Source organism: Pogona vitticeps, chromosome 4, assembly GCF_051106095.1.
Source record: "Pogona vitticeps strain Pit_001003342236 chromosome 4, PviZW2.1, whole genome shotgun sequence".
Taxonomy (NCBI): Eukaryota; Metazoa; Chordata; class Lepidosauria; order Squamata; family Agamidae; genus Pogona; species Pogona vitticeps.
Genome location: NC_135786.1, coordinates 91043598 through 91071486, shown reverse-complemented (window position 1 = coordinate 91071486; position 27889 = coordinate 91043598). Strand labels below are relative to the sequence as shown.

At 41.7% G+C, this 27889-nt stretch overlaps 1 long non-coding RNA gene across 1 annotated transcript in view; it reads right to left on the bottom strand.

The window, feature by feature from the left end:
- Positions 1–27889, bottom strand: part of LOC144588629 (uncharacterized) — a 38293-nt gene continuing 10404 nt past the window's right edge. The window contains exon 2 of the long non-coding RNA XR_013544258.1: positions 1–27782. This is a non-coding gene — a long non-coding RNA (uncharacterized LOC144588629). The remainder of the gene's footprint in view (positions 27783–27889) is intronic.

The window sequence follows — 27889 nt, the reverse complement described above, 5'->3', positions numbered from 1 at the left end:
TCTCTTTTTTTGGCAGAGGTAGAGAAGCAGAGAGAGATAAAGAAATAGAGAGATAGTGAGAAGAAATAATAATAGAGATAAGCTGGTCAAGATAAATAGAGCAGGTGGTGAATGTGGCAAGATATATGATATTTGAATTATTTGATTGTATGCATTGAATAAAGAACATCTGTGATTCTGATTAAAGTTAATACAATTCAATAAATAAGTTATGTTGGCAGCAACCTGACAAGTGTCTGACTAAAGTTCATTATTTATTGTGGATAAAGGAAATCCACTGGTGGCAGTGAGGAAAAGAGGGAACGTGAGATGACATAACGGGAGCCCTTTGGGAAACAAGCAAGGGTTACGTTGTAAACGTCACACTCTGCTACCTGATTGCTTAGCCTTTGTGAAAAGTAATATGTGACTTCACTGTTGTTGTTTAATGGTGGACTGATTGTTCATGGTATATGTCCGGGACAAGCTGATAAAGTCTAGTTTGTGTTTTTCACCAGCAAACTGTCAGACCAGGCAGAAGATCTTTGGTACTCTGTCTATCAGGCTCCAAGGCAATTGATGACATTACATTGGTCATTCATTTCAGATTTGCTGAGCCCCATGAAAATCAATAGTTTTCCATTATCAGGTCTGGCTGGGTCACTGGTCTGTCAATGAGCTGTTACAATTGCCGTACAAGGGTGAACCTGACCAGTCAATTGCTACTGACAAGAGGAAAACATGCTGACAGCCAACAGAACAAGTTAGAACACAGATTTGCACTTCACTTAAAGGGTCTCAGTGCATGGCCATTGACAGGATGAAGAATCATAGAATACTGTGAATCAACCCACAAATGAGCCAGGACATGATTGTATGGCTCCATAGAATAATGGAGATGGAGGGGGCCTATAAAGCCTTCGAGTCCAACCTCCTGCTCGTGGCAGGGATCCACATCAAAATATATCTGCCAGATGGTTGTCTAATTTTCTCTTGAATGCTTCCGGTGTTGGAGCACTCACCACCTCCAGAGGTAACTGGTACAATTTTTGCACTGCTCTTAATAATCTGCAACTGAAAAATGGGACCCTTTATATAACTAGATCCGTTCTATAAACTGAAAGCCAAATGCGATAACTTTAATACAAAATAGTCAAATAATTCTAGTTGGAAGTATATAAGCAACTAAGGGATACAATAGTTCTTAATGTAATGTGTAAGTACAGATAATATGTGATAAGGAATGGCATGATGTATTCCCTGTTATCCTGATTCATTTCCCTTTATCCTGGAAATAATAAAAAATGGACATGCACCATTTCTGCTCCATGGTAAACCACAACTTAATCTTTCCAGGGAACTAAGACCTGGTTTTACAAGAGTAGGAAAACTGGAATTTGAGAGAAACTGGTGCCTTTATTTCTTTATTTCCATTTAGCAAAGGAACATGGGCTCCAATTACTTGGAAATTGGGGCGTGATTCTTCAGGAATGTTCTGGCCTGTGGTGAGCCCCCGTGGACCTCTTGATAAGCATGTTAGAACCCAAAGGTGTGAGATTTTATTTGAACTAAGGGTGTAGTCACATGGGCAAAAATACCACAACTTGGACTGCTTGTGGAGCAAACCAATGCAATCTGTTTCTTAGCGATCACGTAATGCATGATGAAATGCAATCCAGCCTGATCCCAGTGCATGCCCAAGCTGGAAGTTTTTGGTTGTAGCTGTAGGACTTCTATTTTTAGGGGCCAGGCTGGACCAATTTCCTGACAGATTGAAGGGTTGCTTTAAGGGAGACTGCTCCAGGTAAAATGGCCCTTTTGGGTGGGATCAGGCATGCACCTTTGCAGCTGTCTGATCACACCATAACTTTCTGTATGTTCACACTCATTTCCCACATTCTCTGCTGCCATGAAAAATAAATGTATAGAAATTATCCCAATATTATGATATTTAATTTTTCAACCTTTTATTAGCTCCTTTCAAGTATTTAAATCCTGGGCTTTTCACATATTTATGCCTTTGGTCCTGTTTGAGTCTTCCAGAATTCAGTATTCACTTGTGTTCTGTCATCAAACATTGCCCTTCCTCCCAAAAAGTCCTACTCATCACTGGAAGCCATTTAGCTGGGGTGGGTATGGAGGAAAAAACACTTCTAACAAGAAATCTTGGGTGATTTTTTCCCCCTTCTAATTTTTCTTAAGAAGGAATAGAATGTTTTAAAAGCAGAGCTGTGTTGAAATTGCCTTCCTTAGGAATAATCATAATGAGATGAAGAGAAGTTCTATGACTTGCAGCGTTTGGTAGCTCAAAACCCATATCAGATCCCTTATAGCCTTAATTAAAAAGAATTTATTTTTTTAATAAAATGATCTACATTTTAAAACTCCCCCTCCTCGTTCTCCCCCCCCCATGCCAGTCTGTGGGCTGAAGGGAATTCAGGTTAATATGTTGACACACTTAACAATGTAGGGTCATGTTGCACCGTATGCTTGATTGCTTTGCTTGAGCGCCGCCCCTGACAGGTTCCTAATCAGCCACTGCCCTTAAGGCAGAGGCAAAAGAGAGGGATTTTAATTACCGCTCCAGCCTGGGCTTTGCCAGCATTAAATTGAGACATAATTAGGCCTCCGAATTTTAATAATTGTCCTAGCTAATTGGGCAGACAAGTGCATTTCAGCAGCATGGCATGATTAGATAATTAGTATTTTCAAATGACAAAATGGGGCTCTTGATTACAGAGTTGGAGAAATGAGTTAGGGGTACATTGCAAGTAGGGAGGGTGAGAGATGTAGAGGAAAAGGTAATAACTCTTTATGAGCCTATAGGTAGAATTTAATGATGCAGGGAAGTTGGTTGGGCAGTCAAAGATGCTGGAGTCCACTTGGAAGGGATATGTTTCAAATGCAAAGGTCAACTGTGTCTGGGGAGCACCAGAATTCTTTACATCATTGTAGGTCAGTGGTTCTCAACCTTGGGTCCCCAGATGCTCTTAGACTACAATTCCCAGAAATCCTGCCCAGCACAGCTAGTGGTGAAGGCTTCTTGGAGGATTAGTCCAAGAACACCTGGGGACCCAAGACTGGGAATCATGGTTGTAGGTAATAGCATCATCATCTACTGCCTTCCCATTCTTCCCTGAACATTCATGGGTATGTCAATTGGATGTTGTTTTGTTGTGTGCTATGAAGTTACATCTCACTTATAACACCTCTAATAGGATTTTCAAAGTAAGTGAGATATTTAAGGATGGTGTTATCATTGCTGCCACTATCATCCCCCAGTGAGTTTCCATGGGTAAGTGGAGGTTTGAACCCAAATCTCATGAGTCTTAGTCTGTCACTCTGTCCACACTGGTTCTCAAAATATAATTACATGCTATCAAGTTGATTCCAATTTACGGTGACCTTTGGCAGGGTTTTTAAGGTATAGCGTACTCAGTAATTTACTATTCTCTTATTTGGAAGGCACTCTGGGACCGTGCAGCTTGCTCAAGGCCACACTGGCTGATTCTTCTTTCATGAAGAACAGAGGAGAATCCGATTCTCAGCGTCTGTCTCTGCAGCCAGATATCCAGCTTATTTATCCGATTGTTACCGGGATGTGGTATTTATACCTATAAATGCTTTGAGGAATCAAGTGAGGGTACAATTTTTTCACCAGTCTACTCACTCACTTTCTTGCACTATGTTCTAGGGCCAACATACCTCTAAACCAGTGGTTTCCAACTTTTCCTGAGTTGCAATCCCCTTTTATAATAGCCAAGTAAGCTACAACATTCCTGCTATGTTTGCATAAAAAGACATTTTAATGGGGGTAAAGTCATCCCTCCTCAGAAAGTAGAGGCTTCTTTCTCCCCCAAAAGGCATGTTTTTCATATGTACACAAACACACTAACTTTACTATCCTGCTCTGAAAGGTCAAAGAAGAAATTATTTAACAAGGGCTGCAGCACGTATAAGGCAACCCATGACCCCTCAGAAAACATTGTGTGATACCCATGGGGGTCATGACCCTCAGGTTAAGAAACACTGTTCTGAACTGTTATTCCACACCAGGTAGAGAAGAACAGATGATAGGTCCAACAGAGGAATAGGACAGGGGCCTGGGAGTTGAAAGCATTTCACAACAGCTGCAAGCGTTAATTCCCAAGAGAGAAATTTAGAACAGTGTCCTTAGTGACCGGCTGTCTGACAGAGGCTTTCAAGTGAGATGATACGTATTTTTTTGTTGTGTAAAATCTGTTTCAGTAATGCTTTTACCTAACATTTTAATATAAAGTTTTTTTAACTTGTATAAGATATTTGTATAATTTACTGGTTTTAGCTTTTAATATTGGGTTTTTAATGGAGTAAGCTGCTTTGGGTTCTTTTTTAAGGAGAAAGGTGGGGCAAAAACAAACAAACAAACAAACAAACAAATAAATAAATAAATAAATAAATAAATAAATAAATATTTGCATGCACATTGGTCTTCTTCAGGGTGTCAGTCAGCGATGCCCTTTTCTAGAGCATTCCATTCTCTTTCCTCCAAGTTTTCTGTTATCTCTGACACCTTCCACCCAATCAGTCAGCATCCCATGGTCACAGAACATGCGCAGGCTTGTTCAGCTGTTCTTCCCGCCTTCTGGTTTGAGATTTTCTTTTCTTTTCTTTTTTTTTCCAAGCTTGCTGATAGAACCTCATAGGCCTCTCTTGGGCTCTTCTAGCTATGTAAAGGCACACCTCAGTAAATGAGATTGCTATCCAATATACAAGATATTGTTTCAACTAGTTATCTGTTAATTTACAGATTTGTAGATGTTTTGAAATTGTTTCTAATCTTTGTTTTTAATTGTTTCAATACAATGTTTATATAACTTTTTAAACTATGTCTGTTTTATAGTTTGTTGTGAGCTGCCTTGGGCCCCTTATAAGAAGAAAGGTGGTACCTAAATAATATATCTGCATACATAAAGGTAAAGGTTCCCCTTGACATTTTTAGTCCAGTCGTGTCCGACTCTAGGGGGCGGTGCTCATCCCGTTTTCAAGCCGTAGAGCCAGCGCTTGTCTGAAGACAGTTTCCGTTGCCACGTGGCCAGCATGACTAGGGAACGCCTTTTTACCTTCCCACCGTGATGGTACTTATTTATCTACTCACATTTGCATGCTTTCGAACTGCTACGTTGGCGAGGAGCTGGGACAGAGCGTCGGGAGCTCACTTCGTTGTGTGGATTCGATCTTACGACTGCTGGTCTTCTGACCCTGCAGCACAGGCTTCTGCGGTTTAGCCCACAGCTCCACTATGTCCCTATCTGCATACATACATGCATGCATAAACAAACAAATCTGTGAGCTATATGTTGGAACTATAGTTGGTATGAATCAGCTCATCTTAATCTTCTGACATAGATCCAATACTCCATGGCAACAAATCTTACTCAACAAATTACAGAATTGCAAGAGATTCAGTGAAATGGAAAACACTTCTGGCAATGGAGTAGGGAAAAGGTTGTGTTCTCCCCACCTCCCTGCACAGCTGACTACTTTGGCAAGGAGTTAGGACAGGGAGTCTCCCTGCTCAACTGATCAGGGGTTGGTTGTGCAGAGAGGCAGGGGAAGCCGGCGTGCTACAGCGATTGACACAATGACAATGATGAGGGATCCCAGTGACGCATGGAGCCTAGTGAGTAGCCCCACCAGTTCTGGGGGAGGGAATTGGGCTTGCTCATATTTGTAACCCCGGAAATCCTGGGCAACACAGGTAATGGTGAAATCTTCTGGTAGTTGCAGTCCCAAGACTGGGAACCACTATATGCAAGAAAAGTGCTCATGTTAAAGCTAATACTTGGGGATTTTTTAGTTTGTGGAAAATAGACAAGAGTGGATGAGATGGCGTTTTATAAAATATTCTATGTGCCCTGTGGATAATGCAGTTCAATATTTTCCTTCATCTAATGTTTGGGGTCATTCAGTGATATCAGCTGAGAGTATTTATATGGCAGAGGGGAAAAAAGATACAAAATATTTCATTTTGGAGTACAGCTACCACCATCCTTCATCCTGCATGTTAGGGGTCGTGGGGGCTGTGGGATTCTGGGCACTCTGCTGTAAAAAAAAAAGGAATGTTTCCTACCTCTGGGCAAGAGAATGCATCTATTCTCAAACTGTACAATTAATTCAGAACTTCCTGCTAAAAGATATAGTGATGACCATTACAAAAAAGGAGAGACACATTTATAGAGAATCTTTCTGTCAGGAGCTCATGACTGGTGAGTGGGACACTTATTTTAAGAGTGGTACACCTGGCTGGCTGGCTGGTTCGATGAAGCCATATCCAGATGGCGGAATCTGGAGCGGTCTTGTTAGTACTTAAAAGCTTCTTGTCTTTAGGGCAATTTATTTATCTCTCACTTGAGTCATCCTAGTGTTCTTACTGATTTACATTTCTTATCCCATAAGAAGGGCCCAGACAGGTCTTTGGATTGTTCTGATTTGTCCCCCTTTTGATTAATGTCACTCCCTTTTCTGCTTTCTTCGTTGCCTTTTCCTACAGCTGTCATTCAGCAAGCCACAATAACATCCCTCTTTTTTAAAAAAAAATAGTAACTGATATAGCGCAACAGCAATGCATCTACATAGCATAGTACACATAATACGACCAATGTATCTTGTTTATCTAGAATAGTACTGCATCAACAGAAAAAAATACCATAGGACCTTCTTATCTGTGAGATCAGTATCCACTGGTTCACTTATCCATGGTCTGCAAATATTAAACTAAATATTAAGAGTATTAAAAGAAAAAATGCAGGAAAAAAAAACCCTGTACACACAGTATTTTACTTGAACTGGCCATAGAGGGAACCAGAGAGTGTGCTATGAAGAACAGATAGCATGGTATCTGGCTGCTTAAGGCCTCTTCTGCAAGCTTTCTTTTGGGAGGCTCTGGAGCAGCTCCTTCTGCCTGCTGGTTTACCGGAAGGTTAAAAAGAAGAGCATCAGTGCTGAGTGATCTACTGAGCAAGTGGAACCCGCCCAATGGGATTTGTAATGCAATATGAAATACATATAATATGCTTAATTCTTTTTTTACTATTTTACTTTATTGCATTTTAATTTTTTTATTTTTACTTATTTTTAAAATACTTTGAAAGCTGCCAAGATTCTATTCATTGGTAGAAAAGCAGAGCTTAAGTAAATTGGATGAATAAAAAATTGCATATATGTAAGGATGATGTTCTAAAGGTCAGTGGACAAACGTTATCATACTGAAGACTGTACTTCCTTGGAGGATAACCTGTTGAACACCACATTCTGGTGGGGGATACCATTAAAGTTAGTGGGGAATGGGGCTAGTGGCCAAAGTAGGAGAGTCTGCCCTTTTTCTCTCCTTCTCTCTGCCTGCACCATTCTTTCTCTCTCTTTTTCCATTCCACATAGTAGACAGTTGATGAGATACATCCCACTTTCCAGACATGAACTGATCACTTGCACAGGGCTGTTGAAATTTTCTCCTGCTTTCTCCCAACTTGCAAGCTTTCTCCCAGGACACTCTGGAGCAGTTCCTCCTACCTGCTGGTTTATTTGGGCTAAAAAAAGGTGTCAATACTGGGTGATCTAGGTGGGAACTGGGATAGGATGTCTCTAGCCAGCTTGCTTTGTATTGAGGCCCGAGTGTACACAAGCAAACAGCTCAGCATGCAGGTGAGTGGCCTTCCCAATGTTGTGGCTGCCACCTCCAAGCTCCTCCCTCCCTTTGGTTTTCATGGATCAGAGGGAGAATGGGGGAGGGGCTTTGTCCCTTTATCTTCTGGGTAGTTGGCAAAAGCGGGGAGGGCGTCTGATTTGGGGTAGATGATGTCTGTGTGGGGAGGCTTAGAACTGATGCCCCATGGATAAAGGGGTCCTACTGTATATAGCTGACCACCTTCGCACACATACCCCGCATTTTTCCTCTGTCCACTCTGATTTTTTATGATTAGTCTGTGACATTTGTTTTTTGGGGGTGTCATTGTTTATAATGTTTTATCTTTATTTTTGTCATCTGTTATATGTATTGTAACCATCCAGAGCAGTGCCTCAGCACTAATGGGAGATGGATACTAAGTAAGTAAGTAAGTAAGTAAGTAAGTAAGTAAGTAAGTAAGTAAGTAAGTAAGTAAGTAAGTAAGTAAGTAAGTAAGTAAGTAAGTAAGTAAGTAAGTAAGTAGATGAAGATAGAGGAGGGAGGTTCTCCATCATCTCTTCCAATGCCACATCCCATCAAATACATATCACAGGGTTTTCACCTCAGGTAACACCAACTCCAGCTTTATTTGGGTGCAAACATGGGCTACAGAACAGGATAATCAGGAGCACTGCATATCACACCATTAGTGTGCACAGTAGGCCTCATCCTGTGCCAAAAAGGAGCAGGACAGCTCTAATGGGTGGCGTGGATAGCTCTAAGTTAAACCACATGCGAATGCCATAATTTAATCTGAGTCAAAGGGCACCAAAAGTGACCCACATAACAAGCAACATGCCCATCTTGACATATCCTTAGTTGGATACCTCATTGCAGAGTGAGAGGTCAGAAGTTCGATTCCCTGCTGTGTCTCCTGGGAGAAGAGCTGGCTTGAATAGTCATGGGCAAGGCACACTGTCCCAGAATGCTTCCAGAAGAAAGAAATTGTAAGTAACTTCTTAATATTTTATATATTTGGCAAGAAGACAAAAAAGATGGTAGACTAGTTTGAAGCCCATTCGGAGGAGTTGATGCCAGCCATCAAGGAAAAGAGGAGACCTCTAGCAGCATACAAAGACTGTCCTAATGAGTACAACTTGCAAGTTCTTTGAGCTGGTCATAGCAAAGTTCAACAGGCTGCCAGGAGATGTTCTAATGATTATTGGCTTCAGCTCTGCTCTCAGATACAGATAGCAGTGGACACAGGTAACATCAAAGGAATGTATGACGATATCAAGCAGGCTTTAGGTCCAATACAGAAGAAAGCTGCTCCTTTGAAGTCTGCTACAGGTGTGATCATCCAGGACCGAGCACAGCAGATAGAATCCTGGGTGCAGCAATTACTCTGAAATATACTCGAGAGAGAATGCAGTAACCAAAGAGACATTAAATAACTTCGAGTGCCTGCCTGTCTTGAAAGAGTTGGACAGCAAACCAAGTTTAGCAGAAATAAAAGTGGTCTTGGATTCCCTCACCTCTGGCAAGGCACCTGGGAAGGATAACATCCCTGTTGAAGTGCTGAAGAGATCATCATCACTGAGCTGTATGAAATCTTTTGTCTTTGCTGGAGGGAAGGTGGAATATCACAGAACATGAAGGATGCAAACATTGTCATATTGTATAAGGAAGGAAGGAGACGGGGGCGAGTGCAATAACTACCATGACATCTCTCTTCTCAGCATTGTAGGAAAGCTGCTTGCTCATGTTGTGCTGAAGAGGCTCCAGGTGCTTGCAGACAGAGTCTATCCAGAATCACAGTGTGGATTTCGAGCTAATAGATCCATCATTGACATGGTATTTTCCCTCAGAAAGTTGCAGGAGAAATGTAAGGAACAACGACAGCCACTCTTCGTGGCCTTCATAGATCTTACAAAGGCCTTTGATTTGGTTAGCAGGACGGCCTTTTTATTATGTTTCCCATGACTGGATGTCCACCTCGACTCCTTAACATCATCAGGTCCTTTCATGAGGGAATGAAGGGCACTGTAGTTTTTGATGGCTCAACATCAGATCCCTTTGACATCTGAAGTGGAGTGAACAGGGCTGTGTCCTCGCACCGACCCTGTTTGGGATCTTTTTGCTGTCATGCTGAAGCACGCTTTTGGAACTGCAACGAAGGTGTCTATCTGCAGACTAGATCAGATAGAAAACTCTTTAATCCCTCTAGATTGAGAGTGAAGACCAAAGTCCATCTGAAATGCATGCGGGACTTCCCATTCTGCTGAAGAGCTCCAACAACTCATGAATCATTTTAGTAAGGCCTGCCAAGATTCTGATTTAACAATCAGCCTGAAGAAAACACAAGTCATGGGCCAAGGCATGGACTTGCCTCCCTCTATTACCATCTCTACACAAGAACTGGTGGTTGTTCATGACTTTGTGTACCTTGGCTCAGCGATCTCTGACACCCTCTCCCTAGAGGTTGAGCTGGATAAATGCACTGGCAAAGCAGCTACCATGTTCTCTAGACTCACAAAGAGAGTATATGACTGCATATACCAAAATCCAGGTCTATAGAGCTTGTGTCCTGAGCACACACCTGTACTGCAGTGAGTCCTGGACCCTTTGTACATGGCAGGAGAGGAAGCTGAACATGTTCCATATGCGTTGTCTCTGACGCATTTTTGGTATCACCTGGCAGGACAAAGTTCCAAATAGAGTAGCTGGAATTTTTAGCATGCATACATTACTGAAACAGCAATGTCTACATTGGCTTGGGCGTGTTCCAAGACCTCTGTTCAGAGCACGTTAGCATAGTCTCTCGAGACTGAAGGATGCCTACTACTTTATATATCTAGAAAGCTTTGGAAAAGATTGCCATAATCCACAGCTGACTTGATGGCACATAGTTCTGGTTATTTATTACACCAGGTGGAAGCAGCAGTGAAGGCCTTCTTGTGAGTTTCCTGGTTGTTTGCATGAGAAATGTATTTATTTATTTAATTTATAATGTTTTACCCCATCTTTCTCCTTAAAAGAACCCAAGACAGCTAAGAAATGGGATGCTAAAGCCCAGAAGTTATCCTTCCATAGTCAGCCACATTCAGGTCTAAAGTACAATATTTCAGCAACATGTAGCAAACTAATCTGAGTGAGAGAACAAGGAAATTTTTCAGAACACAAAAAAGCTACCCAAACAGTCACAACGCTCTCTCTGCCCTGCAACTCTGTTAAATGTCTGGCAGAGCATCTGCAAGGGTATATAGATACACACAGTGCAGTGACCTCAGTCTGAACCATCTCTAGCACTTCAGGGAAGATCTTGGGCTTTATTGGATGATTTAGCTGTCACCTTCTTCATTGGTTGCTAGCAGCTCCATTAACTATACAGTATAGCCTTGCATTTCCCTTTTCCATAATTCAAAGTGCTGACCATCTTTTTAACTCTACAAATGCCAAATGGGATAAGAAGGATTAGTTGTGATGCCATGGTGTCCCCAGGGTGAATAACAACCCCTTGCTTTGCTTGAGGTGTCACCTTGGAATTGCAGAAATACTCCTGATTTTGTCTAGTTTTGTGCATTTGTCTGAAGACAGTCCACATGCCTAATACAGGTATTTTGTCTGTAGTTTTTGGGCTGTGATGGCTCGTTCGCACATGCTAATGTTGAGTGATGCATGTTATATTCACTAAATGTCCCTTAAGAAGGTTTTTGGCCGTAACACAATGAGCTCGGAAGTTAATAAAAGAACTATTTTCTACTTTCAAGCTCCACAGATGCAGAAGCATGAGAGGGGTATGAGGATTAGGGGAAATTGTGGCTTTATGTATTGGGATGATATAGAAGAAATACAGTAACTGGTGCCAGCCCAAGGTATTTGTCAACATATGTCATTATATTAGTTCGACAAATAAGGCAGAAAATCACAAAAGTATCTTTCTCTACCCTGGCAATAAAAATAAAATGAAACCAAATAACTAATGATTAATATAGTCCTTTGGACCCCCAGAATCTGCTATCTGAAGCAGTAATCTCACTCTCCCTAATGATAGGGCTGGCCCAGACAGAGAGGGTATAGAAATGAAAGGGAGGAGATCCCGGTTTCTCTGCAGGGCTTGCAACCTGCAGTATCTACTCTGTGCAGAGAGACATGGCATGATGGGAATTAGACTGCTGAAGAGCACTGTGGCAAAGTAAAGTTTCAGATCAATGGCCAAAATCCTGCTGTAAAAAAAAAAATTAGTTATTTAATTAACACATTTTTACCCTGCCTTTCTCCTTAAAATTAAGCTGGTGTAAACCAGATCTGCTGCCAGAAATATTTAATTTAAATGACAAGCTTCTACCCTCCCTTTAGATTCTATGGCTACTTAGGGCTCCCTTTCGCCCTGGAGAAGCTTTTGGGAGCCTCAGGATTTTTTTTGGGGGGGGATTTTCTCCCGATTTCCTTTGATTACTTTTGCTGCAGTCACTTTGGGATTATGCCCTCCTGCTGCAATTTCTTTGGAAAGTTCTCTCTCTCTCTCTCTCTCTGTCTTTTCTATTCTTGAATTAGTTTTGCTACTGCCTTGCCTATTTGCTGGACTTCAACAAGAGAAGAGAAGGCATCACTTGGTAGCAGGGAGAGAAATCTCCCGTATTCCCGTAGTTTTGGGTTGAGGGTTGATTGTACTTTTCACCATTTGCTTGCTTGCTTTTCATGTTTTTTGGGAGGATGTGTTTGTTTGTTTGTTTGTTTTGTTTAGCTATTCTCTCTCTCTTTACCTGTTTAATTTATTTTTTTAAAAGTGTTATTTGGATTGTTTATTGTGCAATGTTTTCTGCTAAAGGCATATATTTTTGTGCAGTTTTATGGGACTCTTTGCTTTGGTGGGGATTTGTGGGCTGGGGTCTCACTTTGTAACCATGCCAATGTGCCACTGTGTTTTGTAAGTAGTTTCTCTTATTGGTTGGGCACAGTTTGAGACATTTCTTTCTAAATGTTCTGATGGTGATTTTTCTTTCTCATTGCATGCTTTTGGAGTGGACTGATTCCCTGTTGCCCTCCTCTCTGTTTTTTGGAGGCTAGTTTTAAAGGGCTCTTATGGACTTTTGGGATGCCAGAAAACACAAATGGGGGAATATCAATGGAAAATCTGAAATAGTTTTCACACACAGAGAGGGGGGGGGAGGGAGAGGGAGAGAGAGAAATTTTTAAAAATCTCTCCAAAGAACAAGAAATGAAAAAAAAATGCAAATTTTGTCACTCTGGACATCTCTGGTGTAAACTATTGTCTGTGTTATAGTGTGCAGCAACACATCTCGTCACTGTATTACTGTATCACTCTAATAGAAAGAGTAATAGAAAGAGTGGGAGCAAGTTGGGAACAATTTACAGGATCTTTCTGAGAGAACAAGAGCACCCACTGCCCTTTGTGCTCTTAATTAAGTTATACGGCACAGCTTTCTAGCTACAATTGGGATCTGTTTCAAAGAGCTCATCCAGCTGGAGACAGAAGTTTGGATTTACTGGTGGGATAATGTTCTTTCCCGTTTGAACAGTGAAGTGTGTACCCACTGCCACAGCTGATCATAGAGTCCTTTTTAATTCCTTTCATTATGGAAACTAGTTCCCATGCAGTGGCAAGTTTTGGGTGCCACACACATATCTTCTATGTGTGTGTGTAGAATAAGCTGTGCAGTCCTTTCTATTCCAGCTACGAACATCCACTGAAAGGGCTGCTAAGGACACAGAACCACAAAGAAAAAGAAAGGCCGGGAAAAAACATACAAGGAGGTGTATTCGCGAAGGCTTTCCAGAGCACAGAGTGCTGTCCTCTGAAGATGCCGGCCACAGAGACTGGCGAAACGTCAGGAAGAACAACCTTCAGAACACGGCCAAAGATCCCAAAAAACCCACAACAACCATACAAGGAGGTCATTAATGGGACACCACGTTCAGTGCTTGTTTAGTTTTTTGGCCAGAAGGGACCGTCATATGATTTGGCAAGGCTTCGGGGAGCAACTGGACTCTGGAATCATCTAGCAAGTTTTTGGATTCGAGTCCCAAGTCTGACTCCAAGTCTTTGGTATCAAGTCCCAAGTCTGAGTCCCTATTAAAAACAAGCATTTTCCCTCCAGAAAAAAGGGACTGGTGTGTGGCTTCCGAGTTGCAACTCAAGTCCGAGTCACTGGGGGAAAAAACTGAGTCAACTGTGAGTTGAGTCACCGATGCAACTAAAATCTGTCTTGACAGCAAGTCCCATGACTTGGGTCCGCATCCCTGCAAAACAGGTGGCTTTTCTAATTAGTATGGTTATCTCTGACAGTTTTCTAATAAATACACATTTTAAATACTTGACTATTTAACTGACTAATGGGCTAAATTTGATGGTTTTAAAAGCTCTCATCATTCCCACCCACAATGGTGAGAGATGATGGGAATTCCAACCCCACTCATGGAAGCCATGCTAGGGAAATGTTTGTTAATCACAGAAGAAAGGTCTGCCTTTCCAATGGGACATGTCCTCTCAAATAAAAGCAAGCCAACTCCCTTGAATCAAAACACAAACAAATATGATCTCCTACAGTATTCGTCTGAGATGTCTGGTGTGGATTTCTCTATTTGGCAGTAGCTGGGCTTCCATTTTGAGTTCACTTTTGCATCCCACTGATAAAAATCTAACACCCACTGAAGGAAAGTGTAATATCAGACTGTCACAAAGATCTCGCCTTCCTGTACACAGTGTTAGGGCTTCTTTCTTGCCTTTTTTTGTTTTTAAAGGACTGCTTTTATGACTGATCACTCAACACCTTGTTGGCTCTGATTGCAGAAAATGCACCTAATAAATATATGATAACCACCCTGTAATAGGGAGTGTGACAATTTACTTCACAGTGCGTTTCAGGCTGCTAATTGATCGTTTCAGTCCAGGGACTATGCAGAATAAATTACAGCCATCAAAAGGATATCGCAGTTCATTTTTGTGGAATGCTGGCTGTGTCGCTTCTTGTTCATCTTTTATCGGAGAAGCCACGTTAACCCAATGTGCTGTGCTTCTGTTGCTGATCCCAGGCAGACGAGAATGACTGTGTTGTTCAAATCTGCAAACAGCCACGAGGGGGTGCTCAATTTGCATCCTTTAGCAAAAGCAAACCCTTTCCTCTTGGCAGAAAAAGGATGCTTCTGAAACCCGATCTTGATAAGACTCTGAATCTTTTGTAGAAGGGCAGATTACAGAAGACAGCAAATACTGACTGCGCTCTACTATTTTCCAAATTAGCAGGAGAAAAAAAATGTTTTTTTAATGAGATTTTTCCCCTCTTCAATTTTTAATTCCTTCTTTATTGGGTGATCAAAGAGCAGGCAAGTGGGTGAGAGACTAATCTGAGGATGGTGAGCCCTTTAAACTGTTAGTGAGAAACTGTTTCTGTTTCCTTCCAGTCCTTGTAATTATTTCTTTATAAATGGTAATTTAAAAAACAAACCACTAAGATATATATAGGATTTAAGGTTGCAGGTTCAAACCAACCATATATGTTTTACCAAAAGGTGCAATTCCGTTCTGATAATTAAATGCGACATTAATATACTTAATTCTTCACTCTTTACCCTCCTGTGACATTCCAAGGTAAAGTGTTATCAGTACAGATGAATTAATTTCTTTTCTTAATGTGGAAGGACTGGATTGTTTATCTCCAAAGATTCAATGGGAAATAATTCTTAAATTCACAAAATCTACAATCCTTTGCCTGTTTACTCAGAAGTAAGCCACACTGACATCCCTGAGACTTATTCCCAGGTAAGGATGAATAGGACTGAAATCTAAATGGAAGTATATGATGCAGGGTTTGAAATACCTAAACTGCAATTTGTTTGTCTCTAGTCCATCATCCCTCTCTGCACCTGAAAAATATAATGCATCCAAGTTTACTTTAAACTGCTCTGCCTGTTAAAATGGAGAGGTTATAATCAGCTTGAAATGATGAGATCTGCCAATCAGTATTTAAGGTACTTATATACATCTGAAAAGATTGAAGTCCTTCATTATTTCAGAATAAATAATCTCAAACAATAACTTCCAGAGAAATGCTAATGGATTTTCCACTACATCTTGACAGATGATAATGTATTGATAACATACATGTTAACTGCTTTTATTCAACTTCTATACCTACAGTACCTACTTGCTTCCCCTTTTAGATGCTACTCTTTTTCTCCATAATCACCTCAAGCTACTTCTGTTGAAGTCATGGTGCTGGATCTTGTACACTTTGTTGTGACAATAAGTGCTTGAGTTGGGAAAGGGGGCTAGGTGTGTGTTTGTGGGTGTATCCCTACTTCCTTTGCACTGTGCAAAAGGGAAGTGAACCAATGCAACAGTGATAGGCAACAAACTCTCACACTGTCCTTTGAGCAAAAGCAGAGGCCCCATATTGGGTGTGAGAGCATTTCAGCATATTTGGTTGAATCCTGGCTTAGCCATGCTTTGAATAGCCCCATTAAGATCAATGGGACAAACTAGTCATGAAGCAGCCACTGGTGTCAATGGCACTAACTTTAACATATGTGTATGACATAATGGGTTAATGATCTAACCCACTGGTTCTCAGCCTTAGATAGGTGTTTTTGGATTGCAAATCCCAGAAGCTTTCACCATTAGTTGTGCTAGCCAGGGGTTTCTGGGAGTCACAGTCCAAGAATAACTAGGTTACCCAAGGTAGAGAACCACTAATCTAATCCATTAAGTCAGGGATGGAGAATATGTATCTGCTGATGTTGTTGGACTACAATTCCAATCAACCTCTAACCACCATAGCCTTTGGTAAAAGATGATAGGAGCTGTAGCCCAACAACTTCTGGAGACCATTCACCATACAGTACTTGCATTGAACACGGCAGTTTTTCAATTTATTTTTTTAACTCAAACAACACCCTCATTGACTCAAAGTTAACACTCAACACCAGTTTCTTTTTTTAAAAAAACCCTGCTGCTATCTTTATCGGTGTTATCTGTATTTATGCATTGCCAAGATACATAATTTCATCTCTGATTATTCATACTGCACTAATGAGAAGTAATCCTTCTCTAGAATGCAAGCACTCCAAGGCAATAGTTTCAGGATTTTTATCAGTAAAATGCCCTGAAGATTAAAAAAGCTATTTGCATATAATTTTGCCCGCCTCACATCTGCAGCTCCAAAGTACAAAGCTTTTTTACATGGCTTGTGTGCAAGAGAAATATAAACTTGTTTGGAGAAGACAGAAATGTAGAATTCTGACTGGTGCTTGGATATTTTCCCCCTCCACAAAAGGAGGTTATTTTGATGCAGTGTCACTGAAGTTGAACACACCTGCATCTTTAATATCGCACTGCCGTTTTCATTATACATTATAGTATATATGTATACAAATATTGGCACAATGTAGTTTTTAATCTTTGTTTTCTTGCAAGGACACTAGGGATGTACAAATCAGTCTAGACCTAGTCTTTATTAAATAATAAATCTCTTCTGTTCAATTTCTGCTTTGTTCTGTGGCTCTTTGAAAAAGCTGCATGAAAAATCACCTTTGGTTTCGTTTGCAACTTTCTCTCATATACATATTTTGTACACCTCTTTCCCTAATCAAAACATTTTTATATGCAATTTTCTTCAATATCTGCATTTTGTACCCTCTTTTTCAGCCAATGTGTCCCATAATTGAGAGCCACAGAGAGCTCAAAGTACAATTCTGTTTCAATCCACATCATTGTCCTGGAGATACTCTACATCAGTTAGGAGTATAGGGGACTAGCATTCATCAAACTCATTTTGACAGGCCCCCCGACCCCCTTTAGGGCAGGACTTCCGGTCCAGAATTGACCCTGGCCCCTTCCGGTGGAAGGGGCGGGTTTAGGGTAATGTAAGGGGTTGTGGAGGTCACCGTCGACCTATAGGGGTTTTCCTAGAGTCCTGGGTCCCCCACGACCAGAGGGAGGCCTGAGGATTGGCCCCAAAGGGAAGTGCCGTCCCCCACGGCCCTGTAGACCAATGGGAAGCGGCTGGAGGGGTTTGGCTAGAAAAGGGTGGCTGGAGGGCATGCCTGGCATGCCCTTAGGCCACCTGTCTCGGAAAGGCCCCAGCAGTGGTTTTGGAGATTTCTGTGTGCCCTGACCATTCTTTGCAGAGGCCATGTCGCTTTGGAGACGATGGGTGACCAGGAGAACCAAGCTCCGAAGACAAGCCAAAAGGATACGGGGAGACCCAACCCCAGAAAGTGCTACTTGAGTATAGTCTGACAGTGAGAATATGCCGCCATTAGCATTACATGGTCTTGAAGACCCTGACAGCGTCTGTTATAATATGGAGGCTTCATTTTAAACTGAGAAAGCTCCTGAAACACAGGTATGTAACCCATTGTGGTGTGCTGTTGGTAGATGTTTGCTATATATGATTACTCTGTGTGTTTAAACACCTCTGATTTTTTTCAGGGACCAGCACACTTACAAGCAAACAGCCATGTTCTGAAAAAAAGCAAAGCCATGTGTTCAGTTATAAGGGCCTGTCTTTATGGAGTTCTGAAGCACTGTTTGTCTAACTATCTGGCTCATGCATTCGAGGGTTGCAAGGCAGAGCTTTCTGGACAAGAATGTCATACCTGTTTGAACTGGAATGAAGCCGATTTTTCGATGATGTTACACATGTTATATATGAAACTCTGCTTTTAAAAAATTCTTTATATTATTACGTTGGTTGCTTATAGGAAAAAGGCTCTGTCTCTCACAAATAGAACACTGATGTACATAAGCACTCTTATGAAATGCTTAGAAACCTCTCAAAAGTCCTATTCTGTTTTAAACAGATTAAGGAAGACAACAGATGATCAGTCTTTTAACTAATAAGTAATGGAATATGCTGAAAAGATGTATTTGGTCCCCAGTGTTCAGCTACAAGATCTGAGGGGCGTGCCGGAAAACATTAGGACCACTACAGTGAGATGCCTGGACTCTGAGATGAGAGAAATTCTCTTAAGGTTAGAGTTGCCAGAGTATGAAAAAGCCAAGCTTTACAATGGCGTTCTACAGAGGTTTTTAGTGTTGGCCAAACAAGAGGATATAGAAAAAACAAGGCTGCCATCCCTACAGCAACCTGCTTCTCTCTCCTCTCCCCCGGTTCCTCAAGAGTCCCTACCCATGGTTATTCAAGAGGTGCCAGACAGCATCCCCAACCATTACAAGAAAAATGCAGAGTTTTTGCTAAGCAAAATAAGGCAGCATCAAGATATCTCTTTGTGGGATGACAAAGGGACATTCCTATATCGGGGAGAGCTCTTACCTGGTTCTAATGTTCTGGATCTGGTCAGAGGGATCACCCAGTCTGATAAGAAAAAACCGAAAGGGTGACATGCTTTTCTTAAAGCCATGGCTGAACTGAATTTGCCCATGTCTATTGCAGGGAATTCTGTCGCTAGAGAACAATTAGAAGTGATGAAATCAGCACCCCTGCCTCCTACCCCTCCACCTGCAACGGATTTATTGTCTGGCCCAAGAAACAATTCAAAAGACCAGCATGGCTCACAACCCCAGTAAGACCCGTAGTCAAGAAACCCAAATGGCACACTTTCTAAAAACAACAATAAAAATAAGACAGATAAAACATTTAACTTTTGTCTTTATTTCATTTTATGCACAGCTTACATTTTATGTTTTACACTGGGGTCCATAGGCTTGAACATGGTGAAACGGACGGCAGGGTTGGGGAGACCTTTTAATTTTTCTGTTCTTGACAAACTCTACAACCATGCAATCATTTTTGGCAGTAACTTTCGAGTACAGCTTTAAAATCTGGTCAAATGACAAGCCTTTTGTTCTATTCTATAAAAAGAACACACAGCCGGAGGTCACAGCTGAAGGCTGTTGTTGCTTTCTCTGCTGGAATATTATTTCTTTGCCCTGGAACCATAAAAAAAGCTGTAATGGTTTCAGGGATACGCGGGTTGTCTGGGTCTACACTGTATTAGTCAAAAAACTCTTCAGGGCCATTAGTTGGTAAATAGATGGCCAACCAGTGTTCCCTTGGCATTGTGTGGGGTTGGGTGTTCACCACTATTCTGGTAGGCCTTTTGGTAATAAGATGCCTTGGTAACAGGTCACGGGGTAGACATCTAGAAAGGTCTTATCTCGTTGTAATACACTTAACAGCTGCACCATGTTCATCTTCACATGTAATCAAAGAGGACGTTTTTGCTGTGATTGATTTCAATCACATTGTCAAATACCCCATATAAGATCATGTTAATAGTGATAGGGAGGGGCTGAACAAAATGGATCTGTGCTCGAACGTTTCCCGTCTTGATCAGAGAATAATGTTCTGAGCAACCATGATCCGGCGACAAGTCAAAGGCATACAGGGTGTATCCGTGGCCAAATCGGTGCGATTAATTAAAAGGTCTTGGTCCTTCATGGCTTTCCCTGATGCTTGTACCAGCTGCATGTGTTCTCTCACCCATAGGCCATTTTCATAATCAAGCTGTAGGGGCTTTGATGGCACTTGGACCCCATCAACATACAAGGCTAGAAAATTAACATTGAAGTTTTGGAAATCAAAGGATTTTTGGCATAAACGCCACTGAAAGCCTCATTGTAAACAAATGCTATGATGAGCTGTTTAGGCAGTTGCCCCAGAAAAATGTTTTCTTGATTGCACACAAGGCTTCCTGCCAGTATACTGAATACTTTCATGCCCACTTCGCATTAGAGGTCAGAAGGGCCTCAGTGTGTCCTAGATGAACTCCTGGGGACACTTTCACCCTTTTAACAAACAGAGAGGCGTTTAGAACATCCACTTTGTAGCTCTCCGTGGCATCATCGTTCATCAAACAGAATATATCCTTGCTACAGGTGAGTTTGATTTTCACATCTACACCATTCACATCTATACCATTCACTAACATTTTCTCCTGAAAAAATAGTTCATTGTGCAATGGGCTCATCAGATCCCATTTCTTGCTGATCCCTGTGTGTTGTGCTCTCATTCTAAAACCCAAGTTTCTGGTACTGGTGGCTATGTCAGTTTGCTCCATGTTTAGATGACCATCTTTATAAAAAACACCCAACGCAAATTGGGTGCTCAAGCTGTCAGAGCCGTAGTTCAAAAGCAGCTCTATCATGGCTCTATAAGGGTAACAATTATTACTGATGAGCCGGTTTCCAAGGGTGACATTCAGTTGGCTAAAGAGCCAGGCAATGGGGTAGTTTACCAAGGCTACTTTAGCAACAGCAGTGGTCGCTCCCCCATTTGCCTTTGTGATCTTGCACACCACATAGAGCAAGGTATTGTTTAAACAATATAATCTTCACTGTTGCTGGTTATATAAAATTCAAGCGGGGCGTTGGGTGTTAGGGTGGCCAACGGCGGCACCTCAATGTACACGCTGCTTTCCAAGCTGGTTTGTGTAGGTAATAGTTGAAAAATATCCAATTCAGATTTGGTGCACTCTTCAGAGGCGCTGTGAATGAATGCCACTTTAAAAGAATTCTCCTCTATTCTGTTTCAGCCCCTTTATCTTATGGTACGCTTTCTTCTTCCTGTTCCAAAGCTTCTGACGCTTTTTGGATGGCAATCCGCTGTTTGACCACTTAGGAGGACCTAGGCGTAGATGACCCACTTTTCATTTAACTCTTCCCCTTCTTTTCCGGTACGTGAGTCCTGAGCCTTCTTGGGGTCTCACTTTTTTCATAACATGTCCCACGATGTCTCCAGCGATATTATGCACAACCGTCTTAATGTGGGGTTTAATAAACTCAAAGCCTCTCGGAATGGTCCCTTTATTTGTACCTTCAGAAATGGAAAACGGGGCATTTTTAAGGACTGTGTACTAGCTCCACAGATACTGTATCTCTGCTAGATCAACTTCCCAAACCCCAATCAAATCTAAGGGTCTGGGTAACATTGTAAAGCTGGCATTTGTATTTTGAGGAAAGACCTTCTTACAGGCATTGCTGGGGAGTGTGATGTAAAAACCATGATTGCCCATTTTGCTTCTCTGCCCTATACAACCTCAGAAACTTCAGAGGCAGACACCCAACTGTTGAACTTGCTAGGCCAACCTAACCATTTCATTAAGTGAAACTTTCTTCAACCACGGCCTTTTGTGTCCAAAATCTTTTCAATTCTGTACAATCTATCTTCCTGATCATTGTTCTTCTGTAGTTCTTCAGGATAGAAAGTCCCGATTATGACTTCCCCATTATAATCTATTAACTGATATACAGGTCTCTCTGTGCCTTTGATAATCCGGTCCACTATAAATATCGCAGTGGTGAAATTCTGTTCATAGCCCTTATCAAATACACGCTTCCTTTTAGAAACTCTCACACAGTCACCTTTTCTGAGTTTTGGAAATTCTTTTTTTGTTCCAGCAGAGGTCCCATAGACCCTTTTCCAAACAGCCAGTTCACTGTGATGATTCTCATCTACAGATCTATATTTAATAGTTCTATGAATGCTGTGATTATAACTTTTAAGGAACTGTGGTAATACATCCACATACCTGTAGGTATTATTAGCCATGAAATACCTCCACATTTTGGTTTTTAATGTTCTGTTAAATCTCTCCACCACCCCCACTTTGACCTTGTTATTGGCGACAAAATGCTGTATTCCACATTTCTTGAATAAACTGCTTACAGGTCTGTTTAGAAATTCACCGCCAAGGTCCATCTATACTTTTTCAGGTTTTCTTCCATCTTGTTTGAAAATGGCTTCAAAGGCTTTAGCCACTTCTTTACCTGTTTTGCCTTTGAGTACTTTTACCCAGCTGTACTTAGAAAGGATGTCTTTACAGATCAGAATATACTTGCAACCCTTGTTATGCTGAGCAAATTGTTGCATATCGACCAAATCTGCCTGCCACTGAACATCTACTTTGGAAACCACAGTCTTATTTCTTTTAAAATGAATTCTAGCCGGTCTATGCAATGTATAGGCATCCTGATCGGAAAGCCATTGAAAAACATCCCCAACCTTCAATGTTTTGACCTGTTTTTTGGCCTCCCTAAAGAGCGGCTTCAGACCGCTAAAAGTCCCCACTGATAAGGGTGTATAATAGATATTGTGCAGTATTTTCCTCTGTGCATCCAGCTCAGCCATTAGCACAAATATGAACAAGGTATGGTACAATAAAGACTCTTTATTAAAAGACAGTATATTACAAGAGTATTGTAAAGCAAACCTCTAAATCTCAGGGCTAGTAGAAACACATTGCATACAATTTAGATTTACAAGAGTAATGTAAAACAAGCATCTAAATCTCAGGGCTAGTAGAAATACAGGGCATACATGTTAGCTTTACAAGCTGTATAGGTAGAAGCACATGCAATACAGGTTATATATTCATACAGGCCAGTTTCTCGGCCTCAACAGGCCGAATCTTCTCCAGTGGGTGAGTTTGAAGCAAACTCGTCTGCTGCTTTCAAGATATTCTGTTTGGCCCATGTCCATAATCGCACTCAAGCCCATCCACCTCCTACTCCTCATGCCAAGCCTTCTCTTGTGTTTGAGAATGAAACAAGCTTTTAGTAATTTTTAAAAGACCTTCAACCTCCTCCCTAACATAACCCATAACTATTTTTTTAAAAAAACAAACTTATAACAGACCCATAATGATGCCTTTTTAAAAAACTGCTCTTACCAGGCTGCCTTGATGCTCTGTAGGACTCTCAAAGCCTTCATCTGAAACCTCTTCCACCATCTGCGCCTCAGGACCATCGTCATCCCCCGCAGAGCACGGTGTCACCAGTAAACAGTCATCCACGTCCTCTGCTGATATCGGGGTCTCTCTGTTTGGCTTCTGTAAATCTGTTTTTAACCACTGGTCACAATCACACTGTAGCACATCATCATCTTCCTCATCAGCCCACATTAGAGTGCAGGCCAGCTTTCTTGTACTTTTTGGCTTCTGCTTGGGCTTTGCGGTAAATATGAATAGATCTTCTGTAGACTTGCATTTTCTTCTTAGCTTTTCTGGATCTTCAGGCAGGCTCCCCCTTAGTCTTGTAGGGGGTCCTAAGGGGCACAGGGGCTTGGAAAAACCCACAGACCCATAGTAGTAACCTTTGGAACACAAACACCTTTTGGGTCTCCCCGTATCCTTTTGGCTTGTCTCAGGAGCGTGGTTCTCCTGGTCACCCATCGTCTCCAAAGCGACACGGCCTCTGCAAAGAACAGTCAGCACATGCAGAAATCTCCAAAACCACTGCTGGGGCCTTTCCAAGAAAGGTGGCCTACTGCCAAGGCATGCCCTACTGCCACCCCTTTTCTAGCCAAACCCCTCCAGCTGCTTCCCATTGCCCTACAGGGCAGCGGGGGATGACACTTATCTTTTGGGGCCAATCCTCAGGCCTCCCTCTGGTCACGGGGGACCCCGGACTCTAGGAAAACCCCTATAGGTCGACGGTGACCTCCACAACCCCTCACATCACCCTAAACCCACCCCTTCTGCCGAAAGGGGCCAGGGTCAATTCTGGACCAGAAGTCCCACCTTAAAGTGGATCAAGGGGGGCTGTCAAAATGAGTTTGATGGATGCTAGTTCCCTATACTACTTCAGTTCACTTGAAAATGCAAACCAAACTGCATGGTCTTGCATGCCTCATTGGCAGACACTTCTGTTACCGCAGTGAATGAAGAGGTTTTTCATAATTCTTACTTTCAAGATTTGTGGAGCACATGTTATGACTGAATTTGGAAAGAAGCACACTTGTTCCTCTCTGAGATAGCGAAGCCACATTTTCGCTTGGAGAAAATGATGTCCCCAAATTTTCCAGTTGACTTTTAAGCAGCAAAATTGGGGGTACTGTTTCACCAAAACCATTTTTTGAGTGAGCTAAATATTCTCCTGAGATTTTGGTGTGAGGAATGAAGCTCACCATCATCATGACCAAGACTGCTTTCTTTTTTTTCTTTCTTTCATCTGTGTACAGCAACTATGTTTGCAGCCTGCATGCCAGTTTTCACACAGACACACAAAATCTGGTTATATTCTATTGTGGCCATTCTTAATGAGGACCACATGGGAGCCCTGGCACATTTGAGGGGGACCACAGACTGGAAACAATTCTTCACACACTACCTTATAAGCGTTATTATGTGTCATGAGTGCAGCCGAAGATCTGGAACCCGAAGGGTTAACTGTAGCTGATGAGAATGCTGAGCAATCAGAAATACAAACACCTGAATCGCCTCCAGAATCTCCTCCCCCAGTAGACAGGCTGAGGACCAGGCTTTGGGGAAGACATATGACAAAAAGGTCAGAGGATCGCTTGAAGGCTGCCCGCAGAAACATCCGATCAACTAGCCCTGAGTTCTGACAGGATGAAAAGGCTTCCAGCAGTTCAAGGGCGGTTTTTACTATATAAACAGCTCTGAGATGGCTGAAAATCTGTGGAAGCAACAAGTCAAACCTCTGGCTTGCATCCACGTTCCTGAGAACCTTGAACCTTGTTCCCTGGACCCTTGGCTTTGGACTCTGACCCTGGACTACGTTGTGCATTTTGGCTTTGTACTCTGACCCTGGACTACGTTGTGTGAGTTGGCTTTGGTATTTGGATATTAGCTCTGCATTCCCTGAATTCCTGACATAGGACTGGTTTATCGGACTCTGATGTTGTAACCCCTGGAATGTGACATTATGCAACTTATACAATCCTGATTTGGCCTATATTTCTTTCGTATTACGTTTATGGCCATGACCAAAAAAGGTGGTGAATGGGAGTTCTAGGGCATAGGAGGAGGGTGAAATGATGAAGAAAAGTACAAAAAGAAAAATATCAACAAAAGAAAAACATCTGTAAAAAAGAAAATATTCAGAATTGTCCTCAGGAATTTATTTTTTGGGGGGGAGAGAAACCTTAACTGTAAAAGTTCTCACAGCACAATCACATCCAGAAATCTGAACTACCAAAGCAAAGCAAAGTAAATAAAACTACAGTGATGCCTTGCTTGACGAGGATAATCCATGCCATTGAAATTGCTGTTAAGCGAAATCCTCGTCAAGGGAAATTAAAAAGCCCATTAGAATGCATTAGAAACTGGCTAATGCGTTCTAATGGGTGAAATACCTCACCGTAAAGCGAAGATCCTCCATAGGGTGGCCATTTTCCGGTGCCTGTCTTGTGAAAAATGCCTCCTAAAAACAGTGGGGGGCCATTTTGAGAGATGGTGGCCATTTTGAAAACCACCAATCAGCTGTTGAAAAAAACAGCATTTAATGAAAAATCAGTTCCCGAAGCAGGGAACTGATCATCGCTAAGCGAAAAAACCTCATTCAAACATTGTTCTGCAATCGCTTTTGTGATCACAAAAAGATAATTGTGAAGCGAATTCATCGTTAAACGGGGTAATCGTCAAGCGGGGCACAACTGTATCCTAATATCCCTATGATGGGATGCTTGTTTTACATTACTCTTGTAAAGCTCAGTTTGTTGGGTGCCAGAGTTCAGTTCTTCTCTGTGCCTCCCAAGAGAAGAGCCAGCCTGTGTAGTCTTGGGCAAGCTGCAAAGTCTCAGGTCACCCCCAGAAGGTAGCAATGGAAAACCACTCCTGATTACTCTATACCTAGAAAACCCTGGAAAGATTTTTCATAAGTTGGAATCAACTTCATGACACATAATTATTTTAATATTCCCCTATTTACACTCTTTCTTGCACACCCTATATTTCTATTTACAGTACTTACCTGCCCTGACCAAACTAACTATATACATTTAAAGATCTTAGTGCTTAATCTGTATCTTACTTCCTGGAGTTTAAACCCATAAATGAGGGATGTTTTGGTTTCCTGCTTCTCCAGAATAAATTTCTTTTTCTTATGTGTGGTATTTTCACTTTTTCCATTTTCAACCCAACCAAAGAGTCCATAGAGTTACATAGATGGACTGGGGAACATCTGAAACATAACTGATGGATAGGTACTATATACTATACTTAATTTAAAAAAAACACGCACTGGCATAATGCATAAGGAGAGTTAAGTCAGAAAGCGATCTGTTTGCTGAAGCCTGTTGAAGGTCCCCCCCTGTATATTCAAATTTATCTTCTCAATGTATCTTCCAAAACAATCCATACTCATCTCCAACTGTAGATCTTACCTGGGTTTTTTGCAGAATGGAAGACCACCACTTCCTCACAGAGTTTCACAGATATTATGTTGGGAGAAAATGTGTGTCATTAACATAACGAATCATCTTGTGGTATACCCTGTCTCTGCACAAAAATGAGAAGTGTTGTAAACATCCTGTCTGGTTTCCCCCATTCAAATCTCTTCTACTGTTCTGGGAGATGTTGCTGAAGACTTTGCAATGGACAAACTCCTGGGGTAAGGAAGTCACAGTGGGCTGCTCAGAACCACTGGCTGATGCACAACCACTGAATTGGCTGCCCCTGTGTTAGGGCCGTCCCCTGTCGTGAATTGCATCCACTGCTAATTTGCCCTCCTGCAATTGATTCTCAAACCCAATACAGTGGTGCCTCGCTTTACGATTGCCCTGCATTACAATGAATCCACTTAACGACAATTGCGATCACAAAACGATGGTTTAAATGGGGGAATTTCGCTTTGCGATGATCGGTTCCCTGCTTTGGGAACCGATTCTTTGCAAAAACGACGTTTTTCGAACAGCTGATCGGTGGTTTCAAAATGGCCACCGGGTGATTAAAATGGCTCCCCGCTGTTTTTAGGAATGGATTCCTCGGTATACAGGCAGTGAAAATGGGCACCGTATGGAGGATCCTTGCTGGATGGTGAGTTTTTACCCCATTGAAATGCATTGAATGGGTTACAATGCGTTTCAATGGGTTTTTTATTTTGGCTTTACGATGTTTTCACTTAATGGCGATTTTCCTGGAATGGATTATCATTGTTAAGCGAGGCACCACTGTAGTGCCAACCCTGTATGGTTCAGTGGGATACCAGAGTGTCTCCCACCCCCACAGAGAGCCCTGTGAACCTGTCAGATTGGACATTGTGTTCTGTGGTCACTCTGTGCAAATAACAATTGGTTGTTAAATATTACCTCCAGAGAATCTTTTTTGTAAATATTACTGTCCTTGAGGATATGAAGATAATCTTTGAATTGTCAAAAATCATGCATCAATAGTGGTCTTTTGGTGCTCATTGTAGTTCTTTGTCCTGTCGCACCTGAACAGCAGAAGGATAATAACCAAGGCAAAAGAAGTCAAGATGATACAGTGGCTGAAATCCTTCTGCTTACCATAATAAGTCACAACTAGTATGAGCCCATTGAA